We start from the raw sequence: 11975 nt of genomic DNA, 5'->3' as shown, positions 1-11975 counted from the left end.
TGTAGGGAATGTATCTTTCTGTGGCAGCATAGTGACTAGAAATGAAGCTTTCTCAAAGAACCGGTTTAAAACCCGAATCCTTGCTTGGGGCTGTGCCTCAGGTGCTCAATCCAAACCCCTGCCCTCCCATATGCTTGTCCTGGCATGCTGAGCCCCGGGTTTGGGAACAAACCTTCCTCTAGCCCCTGGTGTGCTGTTCCTTGCCTCCAAGCAAGACAGATGTCTCACCAACGGCATTAATGTCAAGATCCAGTAGCGAAAAAAACCTTTCAAAAATTGAAATATGTTTTTCTGGTTATTAATGAATCTCCTCAAGTACGATATCCAGGTAACTGGTATCCTCCATGCCAGCAGAGATGGGTTGTGACCTTTCTGGTTTCTGTTTGCAGAAGTGGCAACAGTGGCACAGTGAACCTGAAAAGTGGCCATTAGAAAACTCATACTTCCACACAAGGGCATTTTTTGAGAGTGCACGGTCTGTGGACTGTTGAAAGAGCTACGTTTTCTGCTGATCTAGAGCTTAACCACCAGCACCTTGGCGGCAGAAAATACCCAAAAGGTGAAGCAATAGTATGGACCTGTAGCTGGCTTGACAGTTCAGGGAAAAGGCAAAAAAAATACTCTGGAGGAAACAAGAGAAAATAAAAGAAGAAATAACAGTAGTAAGCCATCTAACTGTGAAGAGCATTCAAAAATGCCAAAAATACTGGGAGAAGTACCTGCAGTGTGATACTTTTCAAAGAAGAAAAATCCCTTGGACCTAAGTACTCTAAAAGAACATGAAAAGGTGAAACCTTACTCTTGACACTGAGGTGACTGTAAGCAGTATTTTGTGCTAGGAGCCTTGTTCAGCACTGTGAGATGTTCATCCTGGGATAGGGGAGACTGGCAAACCTCGTGGGCAGAGCCAGTGTGAGATGGTGCAGAGCAGAACTGATTCCAAACAGTGTGCAGACCCTTTTGGAACAAATCCCTGAACCTGAGAAACGCTTTTGTCCAGGCTTGTCACGGAATCATGGAATGGTTTGGGTTGGAAGGGACCCTTAAAGGTCATCCAGTCCAACCCCCCTGCAGGGAGCAGCACGTTCATGCACCAGCAAACCGATAAAATGCACTCGAATGCTTACAAACACTAGTGTGCACTGATAGCCGTGGGTGGTGGCGTGCGTATGCTTTGCTCACTCTGCACGGCAGCTTCATGGCACTGCAGATCTTCTAGTGTCTCTGCACAGATAAAAGCCTGGCTCCTCTGTGGTTTGAGATCTCATCCTTGTTCTCCTGGGACATGATCCCTGGAGGATGAGCTGGGAGGTTTGGGGGAGCGCTGCACCATCTGCTAAGCTGCATTAGCTGTAAAATCCCATATATAGAGTGAAAGAGGTTTGACTTCATGTATGTTTTCCTTAGTTTAGCCAGTGCAGAACAGCAGGCTGTCCTGATTAACCAGCGTTTCCCGTGACACAAACCAAATGGCTTACAGCTTGAGTAACTGTCTGTTAAGTCCCATGTTTATTATAAACTCAGTAGATGAAAAAAATTATTTAAGTTTCTATGTTTTTTACAGCATTTCCCACCAGAGAACGCTAACACTTGTAAAACAATAAATGCTATAGTATAACATAGCAAGACTAGTAAAATGCCGACAGTAGATATTATTATTTACAAAAGACCATTATGGTTTCTTTTAGAGAAATAATGCAGCATTTACTTTTAAGGTACAAATGCCAGGCATAACTTTTAGATGCTAAAAAAAGGAACATAAATACAGAAGTGCACATGTGCAGTAAGGTACATTCACAATCTTAATTACTTCTCTCACTAAAACTAATTTGCCCCTGCGTTTGATCTCATCTCTGTTCCACCAAGTTCTGAAAAGTAAATTACTTTGCTAAGCAGTTCAAGGGAAAAACATCAGCATCTAAACTTCCATCCCCGACTTGGTTTCTTTCTAAAACAAGGTTTCATGGGAGGACAGAGTATGCAGAGGATCAGAGAAAAAGTTGTGTTGTTTTGGAGCAGTGAATGGATCGGGGATGTTTCTTCAGTTAAGTTAATTTGTTCCCTGACGAGGTTTTTTCCATTCTTGCTGTAGTACTGAATTCCAGGGCAAATGTTGACTGCTGCTGTCACAGGATGGTGGTTGGAAGGGAAAAGTTTGGCGCTGCCGCCTGTTACTCATTGTACAGTGAAGTCAGAGCCAGCTTACAAGATGGGAAACTGCCTATTAGCATAAAGAAATTTAGTTCTGGAAGCGAAAGACTGGCTCATGCAGTTCCATCACCTACCTGCCCATTTCAGCCTCTTTTTTCCTTGTTGTCAGAAAAATCAAAGTCGGCGCCTTTAATGGCAAAGAGGTAGTGGCTCTGATTCAAGTGGTACTAGAACTTCACCAGCTTTTTCTGTTGATACTGCCTGCAGATGAATTTCCACCTCTGGAAAAGCAAAGCATGGAGACCCAGCCTCACAGTCTCTGTCACTTACAAAGTCCACAAAGGTGGCCAGGAAGGTTTACTAAGTGCTCTTGGGGAGCCACCACTTCCACCAATATAATCCCTAAGTAAAGATTGTTTGAAATACTTTCAGCCATACTAGAAAATAATTAATTTCCCAGGATAACATGTCTGAATATGCCACTTTTCCTTAGATTTTCATTGCCTCATTAAGTAAACAAAGGTGTAGTTTGCTTGGCGTGTTGCAGATCTATCTGGGTCTGCAGCTGCGAGGGCTGTTGCCATGGGTCCGTGTGTGCTGAGCGCAGGCAGTGCCGGGGACGGCCAGCACTGATTAGAGATGCGAGCTGTGAAAACAGGCCTGGGCATCACTGCACAGCGCTAGGATATAAACAAAAAGATCTCTTGGTTAGGGAATTTTTCAGGCTAAAATACGCTGGAACTTTAATTCAGAGCTGACTTTTGTTCAGAGCTGCTGCAATCAGCCAGCTTAACTTTTCTCTAAACTTTCAAACTGGGAGGGGAAAAAAGTGACTCTGTAAGAGCTGCAGAACACTAATTTTTTTCCCCAAGCTGAGCTCTATCCTTTTTTATGTACTTTGAATTTAGATAACTATAAAAGCCACTTTGACAAAAAGTTCAACATTCGACAGTTTTTATTTAGGTGTCAACGTGTGGGGTTTGTATTCTTAAGTTTAGTGAGATGGTGAATTCTGTCTTTTGAATTTTTTCAAATGTTTTTAAGTTGTAACTATTGGGATCTGCTTGGGGTTTAAAATGGATTTGAGAAAGGAAGCAGGGAATTAGTTTTATTGGAAAAAACAGAAAAATTATTTTGAAAGTTCCTTTAAACCAGTATTTTTCTGACAATATAGAAGATCATAGTATTTGATACTGTATGATATAAATGTCAATTCAGGAATATTGCTGCAATGAAATATTGAGTATTTATTGTATAATAAACGCTTCACAGAAAGAGCATATAATATTTAGAAAAAAATAAAATGGTATTAGCTATTAGCTCACAGTTTTATCTGTTGCCATAGTACTTCAAAAACCATTTTGTATTAAATACAGTATTTGCAATAGACTGTGAGCCAAATAGACATTTTTAAAGGCAAGCTTTTATCGTTGCCTGGAAGAAGCCTTTTTAGCCAACACCAAATCCATGTTTCCTCTCACAGTTAATCAGAGTCTTGATTAGACAAAGCTGAGCTGAATGGGAAGGCAGTGAGATATTTTTAGGCCCTTAATCACGGATATAAAATAATTTTCCAAAATTGGGAGTGAGCATGACATGTTTTACATGCAGGGAAACTGAGGCAGACTACGACTACAGAAGTCCTTGGGGTTATGCAAAAGAAGGCAAGGCAGAGAGATGCTCAGGACCCAAAGTGATTCCCGGGTGCCCTTGCTGGCTCTGGCAGACCTGTCTGAGACCAGGACTTGTTTCCAGCCTGGAACCTCTGCGTCAGCAGGCAAGCAGCAGCTTTTGGACGACTTGTTTTAATTATGTGAGGAGCACGCTAGCTTTCCACAGTCGTCTTTTCATCTTTTTTGTATTTTTGTTCACACTATGTCACAGATACGTACTGCATTTAATTATTCCAACTTTGTTCAGTATGCAGTAGATAAAATGAAGGACTGGAAAGTTCCGTTGCCATGCAGTCCCTCAGTAGAGATGACATACAGCTGTTATACCGTCTTAACTTAGATGAATATGAAATTGGTTGCTGGTCACAGAAAATTCTTGCATATTTGTATTTTCAAGGCAGATTTATTGTTTAAAGTAAACCAGAAGGAACTGACCTGCACTGCTTTGCTTGGCAGTACCTGCAGGATGACTAGTTGTTGGGGCCTGATCCAGAGCACTCTGCAGGACAGCATCAAGCCTCAGGCTACACAACCTTTTCCCCCTAGTCACTGCCGCCTGCTTCTACAGTTTGTGAGGGGCGTTTGCCCCACCTGGGTCATGCATAGGGCCCATCCGGGGTTGGTTTTGCTAGAACATAGGAACTTCCAGCACATAACTCTGCTCCCTGCCCCAGAGGAGCCTTGTGCCCTGGTATCAGCCTGGGGATACATCTCTGGGTTATTGGAGAGACTATTGGCATGGCCAAGATAGCTGAGCACTTCACGGTTTGGTATATGTAAATAATCATGGGGTCAGCAGAGGGAGCTCAAGGACATGCAGTCTCAGTTTCAGATTTAGCACCAACAGAATTTTCTGGGTGCTGAAGTGTTCCTGACATAAACTCTCTGCCTTTGAGTGTTGCAGTAACTTATTTTTAAGTCCCAAGCTGTGTAGGGCCACCTGAGTTGTGCTGGAAGAAGGAGAGCTGAGTGGGAGAAGTGTTACTAATAGCAATCCCCTTAGAAAGGGACTTTTTCCTTAATCTTGTTCATAATGAGATCAGCATGGAAATCTAAGGTGTACTAACGTGATCCTCTGGTGACATCAGTTCAGGCTGAAAAATGTAGGAAAAATTGGCAGGTCTTGCAGCGTACACCAAGAGAAGTGGGGAGGAAAAGCAACAGTATAAAGTTGTGCCCATTGGATAATATATATACGTGCACAGGTTGGAAGCAGCAGACCAACACTCAGCACCACCTTTTGAGCAAAGGTGTGGAACAACCTTCCATACACTGAGCGTCAAAAATACTGCAGCTACCAAATATGAAGCCCGTGGTAGGTGCTCACAGCTTTGCTTTGAAACCGGGAGTTGATTTTTTTAAAGCTCTCTCCATGGCTGTGAGTCCAAGTGCAGGCAGACTTGCAGCTGTCCCGTGTATGGGGATTGCATCTGCAATTTAACCTTGCCCAGGGACAGGGCCTCCTCCTTCTTCCCTCGCTCAGCCACGATGGAAAGCAGTGGCCGTGGCCAGCGGTGCCTGTGCTTGCGTGCTTGTTCCCCTGTGCCCAGCGTGGCTGGCTGCAGAGGTGTCCGTGAGCCTGAGCAGGAGGTGGGAGTGGACCTTGACAGAGGAGTGTTTAAGCAAACTGTGCAAAATGCTACTGTAGCTGGGAGGTCTTCACATCAGAAAAATACCAATAATGGACATTGTAAGGGTTACTGGTATTCTGGTTGTGTAATTCCTTGGCCCTTTTATGACTTCTGACTGATCAGATTTTATTGTTCAGCCATAACAACCAACTGATTTTTGAGGGAAAAAATTATTAGACAGTCACTACTCATTCTGGCACTGCTCAAAACCATCAAATTTCCTTAGAAAACTTCTGTAGAAGTTTATAACAATGGCAGGTTTTTGATCATTGAAATGCATCTTGAGATTCAAGCTCTTGGTGATGGGTTTTTAACTGCAAAAGGAGCCTTGTAAACCCGATCTTGGACAAGAGATGGATGTTTTCAGAGGCAGCAGAGCAGCAAGGGCTGGGCTGGACATTTTCATACTATTATGCCAGAGCCAGAGCTCCCTCTTGTGAAAAAAGAGAACTATCAGAGATGTCAAGGGCTTTCAACTGGAAATGTGCAGGGAAGGTGGTGTTGAATGGGCAGACGATTGCCAATAGCTTTTCCTGTAAGTCTGCACACACCTCCATGCACTGCATCAAGGAAATGTGGCATTTGTGGTGGTAGTCTTGTAAAATTTGAAACTGGCACTGTAATTTGTACCTAGCCGTGATCTGTCACAGAGTTCTCATGATTGATAAGAATATGGAAGTAATTTTCAATGGAAAGAATTTTCCTGGTTTTCCCCCCTTTCTTTTTAATAACAAAAAGAGCCTAACTTTGTGTCAGCTAATAAAAAGCAGAAAATTGAGAACTCTGTCACATGTTTGTATTTTTGCACTTGCTGTGCTTAGCATCAGCTGTGATGAATTGGTATCTCTTCTGCCATCCTCTTGCACGAAGCACCAGAGCTGGGCTCTCTCGTGTCCACACCAAGACCTTCTGCCCTTGAAATGGCGGGTGTCTGACCAGGCACTGGGCAGTCAGCGTATAACGGGGTACATGTACATAATAGCCATATGTATGAAGACGCTATAGGTGTATTTTTTATAGGTGTGTTTTAGCCTTGGAACATTTATGGAAAATACTTGGTATTTAGGGAGATCTGGTGTACTCCGAAGGGGAAAAAATGTATTTCAAAGGTATTTTTATGAGCCCTGCGATTAAGACCTTTCTGCCAAGTGTGATTTAGTGACAGCCAAAGGGGTGACGGTCACAGGCAACAACTGCCCTGACCCCCACACCCAACTTCAGCAGTGAGTCCCGTGGCAGGGCCTGGGCCTTCTGATTGTTACAAAAGCCTGGGTGCTTGGGGGTCCTCCACATTACTGGGGGGAGACCTTGCCCTGCACCTGCTGCCAAGCAGAAGTTGCCCCTTACAGAGAGAAAGCAAGTGTTTAAGGAGTCCTCTGCAAGGTTTGTTGGGTTTGTTTTGCTGATAAATAAACAGCTCTCAGGTTTGCCATCAGAGCGGCTGTCATGGCTGTAACACCAAAGCCAATGTATTTGGGTTGCTCTCCCCTACCCCATCCCCACCAGGACCTATCACCTCTGGCACTTCTTCACCAGGGAAAGGAGGACTCTTGTGTCATGTTGACCATCCGCTGAAACAAGGCACCCAGGTGGTGGCATCTCCAGGGACTGATGCACTGCTTTTCTGGGCTGTAATTTATTCAATCACCCTCTTTTTCCTCCGCATGGCAAGAGTTAATTGTGCTAGTGTAAGAATATTATTCCAAGGGATTATATAAAAAAAAAGTTATTGTTTTTTTTTCAGCAGGGGACATGTCCAATAATTGATGTGGGAATATTAATGCAATATGTGTGTGTTATCAGTTTAGAAAAGCAGAAGACATATTTCCTTAAGCTTCTAATCATTTATACATATGACCTTCATTTATAGAACAGAAGGGCTTTTCCAGAGAGCTACAATTTGCTTCAGATGTTTAGCTTGGGTCTTTTGCTTTACCTTCTAACCGCCAAGTTTGGGATAATTTATCAGTAAAATCAGAAATGTGGATTTGAGTATGTACCAAAGCCCTGACAGGTGTTAATGGAACTCAAGTCGAATATTTTATTCTTTAAATAGTAAAACGTAAACCTGCATTTGTTTAGCTTTGCCTTCCTGCCAACTATATCAGGTATCTTGTGTGACTAGAATCACTGTTTTCTGTACATGGTCCTCATGGCAGTTTCCAGTGCCTGTTCCCAGTTCAGCCTATATTTATAATCCTAACAGATTTCAGCTCCACAGAGAATTCCTTAGGCAAATGTGTGGTTCTCAACCCAAAGAGATAGGAAAGAAAACTCATTATGCAGTATAGCCTAGATTTGTGGAATGTGCCTGAAGATGCAAATAGACACCTAAGAGGAGTTTCAAAAGGAAATAAAATCCTGGAGATGAAATTAAGGCAATTTAAGGCACTTCTGGAAAATCCTACTTAATGCCCTTTTTTTCATTTTTAGGTGTTCAGACACATTTAAAGAAACCTGTCCCCCAGCCCATTGCAATTCAGCAATGCTGCTTTGGGTTATATTCAGGGCTAACTCTGATTCAGAGGGATTTGTTTCGGTACCAGTACTGGTGGTCCCCAGTTTTGCTCAGAGAGGAGGAGCAGGTTCCTGTAGGGGGTCATGCTTTGTTTGGGAGAGGAGCGTTGGCTGCTCAGGAAAGGATATAGGACTATGACACACCACTGGCTCAGCTTTCCTTGTTACACGAGACATGCTGGGAGAGATTTTTGATGTCTGAATGCTGAGGTCCATCAGTGGAGATTGTGGCTACTCAACATCTTCCTGGACAGACTGACCCCCTTTGAAGGCATCTTTCCCTTCCGAGCATCTGAGAGGAGGCCAGAGCGCTGGTTTGACAACTCCTGGATGCCCGGGGTAGGGTAAAATGAAGCCACCCCTTAGTTATTTAAGAGGAAAATCTCAAATGTGCTGTCTGAACCACATACTGAACTCAAGTACTGGGAGGGGAAGAGCTGCTCTGGGGCTCTCTTGGTTGCCGTTGCCCTGAGGACAGATGATGCTATGGTGCCCTTCTGAAACGAAGGCAACCCAAAAGCAAGGAAAGGTGGGTCTAATCTTCCAATGAACCAGCATAATACACTGCCTTCCTAGCCCAGTCCCTGGCCAGTGTGGCCACATGTCTTTCCATGTCTTGGTATGGTCCCTGTGTCCAGCAGCACATTCCGGTCCACTGCTTGCCACCCAGGCACACTGCAAGGGGACAGAGACACCGCCTCTCTCAGAAAGAAGGGAGGAACCCATTTGAAATCAGCAGGCCAAAACTTGCAATAGTTTTAAAAATTAATATCATGCTTTTCTTGGTGTTCCTGATTAATTGAAGATGACCTCTGTGTAACACAGGGCCAGAAATACACTTCTAAAGTTGAGTCACTTGGTTTTGAATGGTTCCAACCAGAAAATCTGCGTTAACATAGAGAATTATCTGATTTTTTCTGGCTTCACCATCACTACGAAAATCTTTTTGTGAAAGGATTGGGCAAATTTCTGTTAATCTCACTACAAATCAGGTAGAAAGCTCAGTCTCACACGGGCTTTAGCTAGATTGGGACTTTCTATAGTTTAGATGCTTTAAAGAAAAATGTGTGACGTGGTAAGACTGGTTTTGCAGCTGTGAATGGCTGACAGCCCGTGGAGCCAGGATACGCAACCTTGCAAGGCTTTGACAATCCAGACATCTACAGCTCTTTCTGCTGGCTCTGGGCCATGGACTTCCAAATCACTTACGGGAGTTCGCTGTTTGTTAAGTAGGGAGGAGCATTAGTGTAACTCAGCAAACCTCAGAAGGGCTTATTGCAGGAGGGAATATTCCAATGGCTTTTTGCTGTCAGTGAATTAAATTACATAGGCCAGCTATTTTTTTCATTTGCTGTTGTGCTGATGTTCTAATTTAATACAAATACATTACTGGAGAACTGAACTGAAGTCGTATAGGTTTTAATAAGATCATAACAAAATCCATTGAAATCTTTTACTCTTATGCAATTTAAATTCAATTTACAGTCACTGTTTATTTTCACATACTTGGTTGTTTTAAGAACTGGAGTTTTTTGCATGGCTTGCGTAACTCACATCTATTGCAGTATCAAATCGGTGCTCTTAATGTGCTCTTGAATTTGGTTTTTTTGACTTTTACCATTTAGAAAATGCGTCCAGTTGAAAGGACAACCTCAGAAGCAGGGAACCCTTTCCACAAGCAGCAGCTGTTGCTGCTGTTTGGTGTATCCATCACTAGAAAAATGATCTGAAAAGGTGCTCCCTGACTCTATTCATTCCATGGGAGCATACCTGATACCTGTCACAGGCTATAACCATTTCTGCTGCAGACCTGAGGCTTTGGTCTTGCAAATTCCTGTGTCATGTTGCCACATCAGAGTTATGGCATTAAAATTGTGCTCTTTTGTCATTTTATGCCTCATGTGTACAGCTCATTTGCTCACTTGCAAAGGCACCTCTGTAGCACTGAAAAGACACATAACTTCTATGGTTTGTGAAGTACTGCAGCTAGTAAATAGGAACGGAACAAGCATTTTGGTTTTCTATACAATGAAAAGCTTGAGTTTGATTATATTAAAAATTTAGAGGTCCTGCTGAATATTTGGCTTGCATCCCAGCTGGTGAAAAGTGCAAAGAAGTGCATTAACTGCTTCAGTGTTAACCTGAAATTCTTTTTTTTTTTCCTCCTGGCTTGATCAGCAACTGAAGGTCATCTTACTTCAGTCATTGCTAAAGCGTACTGCGTACACCCAGAGTACGTTCACAGCGGTAAATGGGGTTCTCATTCACTGAGGAAATGATTTCTAGCTATTTATAAAGTAGTGTTGTAATTTATTATTTGAATTCTGTTGCCTAGACTGAAAAAGTATCTGACAGTCAACTGGAACCAGCAGTTCCACTTTAATTCCAGAGGGTAATAATTTTCTACTATTACAAAGCCTTACTCCAGTTATTACACGTATTAGTTGGTGGGTTTTTTACAGCACTGATGTGAAACTTGCCAAGCAATAAATTCCATTGAAAGGTTTCTTTGTGTCTTTAGGAAAGGCTTACATGAGATACTTCCCTACTTCCATATAATGAAAGGAAATAATGAAGTACACAAGCACACAAGTAACCATTAACTTGTGCTATTGTGTATTTTAAGGATTTTATTATGGATAACTTTCCAAACCATGCCGACTCAAATGAGTGCCTCTGCATTTCTCTGAATCTAGCCTTTTAATTTACAGAAAACCTGATTCACGCAGATTCTGGAATTAAACCATCACTCCAGCTGCTATGCTTTAAGTTTCCCAGACCTTTGTGAATCATTGTGTGGTTTTGAACAGCCTGGTTGTTGTGACATAAATATTTTTGTAATTGATGAAATATGTTTAAGTTTGGTTGGTTTGTATTTTTAACTAAAAAAATGACATTTTTAGAAGGATTTCTTTAATTTTTAGGAAATGAGATTAATCATGTTTTAAGGCACGATCTCCTTTTAACTGTAGCACAGGAATTATTTTGATTTTTGTCTCAGTTATTACAGCTTCGTTGGGCTTTGGATATGTTTTTTCTACTTCCTCCTTCAAAAGCTCTAGAGTTTTCACTGCTTGGCAGCTGTTAAGCTACCTGCTTTCTCGTTTAATGTTCTAGGGAAGAGTTCTGGCCACTTATGTCTGAGACCAAAAACCCCCCAAAACTCTGATGCGTCAGAGCAGGTAGGCAACGGGACAGAAAGCTAAATGTGGCTGTGATGGGAAGCAGCGCCATGTGCTTAAAGCACAATTTGGAGCCTTTATGCATTTTAATTCTAGGAGAGAAATGGTGAGTCAGTACTGCCAGGGATGGCTTGGGACAGGCAGGGCAGCCACAGCTGATGGATTCGCAGCTGGGACTGGGCATCCTTGAGAGCTAGTGATCTTGAGGAACTGTTTGTAAAAGAGGGGGTCACACAACCCCATGTACCTTGTTCTGTAGTGATTAGCTGTAAAACTTCCTGAATTGGTTTCATTCAGATTTCTTGAGGACAGAAAGAGGCAACTTCATGTCACTAACAAGGTTCAACCAGGCCCTGCAGAAACAAGTAAAATGCATCCACGTAGGCTCTGGGGTTAGCCTGGGGGGTAGGCTGCCCTCTGGGGTAGGCTCTGGGGTTAGCCCAGATCAGCCTCAGAGTGGTGCTAAAGATGCTGCTGTGGCATCCAGGGGTTTGCAGAGATTGCCATGGCTGCGGAGGGGTGCAGAGGCACCGAGGCGCTCAATGATCAGTCATGCAGGAGCAGACGCCTAGGTTGCTGAGTCCTGGGACTGGGGCACCAGGTACTGTGTTGGACCTGAGCTGTGTCCCGTGTTTCTGGGCAGGTTGGTACAAGCTGTGACTGCTGGTCATCCTCCTTTGGTGTCATTGTGTTCTCCTCTCTTTTCTCAGCTGCCATCCCAGCCCCTTCCTTTGCAGCTGTTTCCCTGCCGCCCTGTCCGGGTGTCCCTCCTGCTCCACCTCTGTGCAAAGTGCCCAACACAGGCAGGAAGCCACTGGCCA

This window comes from Buceros rhinoceros, unplaced genomic scaffold (genome assembly GCF_000710305.1).
Source record: "Buceros rhinoceros silvestris isolate BGI_N320 unplaced genomic scaffold, ASM71030v1 scaffold8482, whole genome shotgun sequence".
NCBI classification, from domain to species: Eukaryota; Metazoa; Chordata; class Aves; order Bucerotiformes; family Bucerotidae; genus Buceros; species Buceros rhinoceros.
This window is presented reverse-complemented; position numbering follows the sequence as displayed.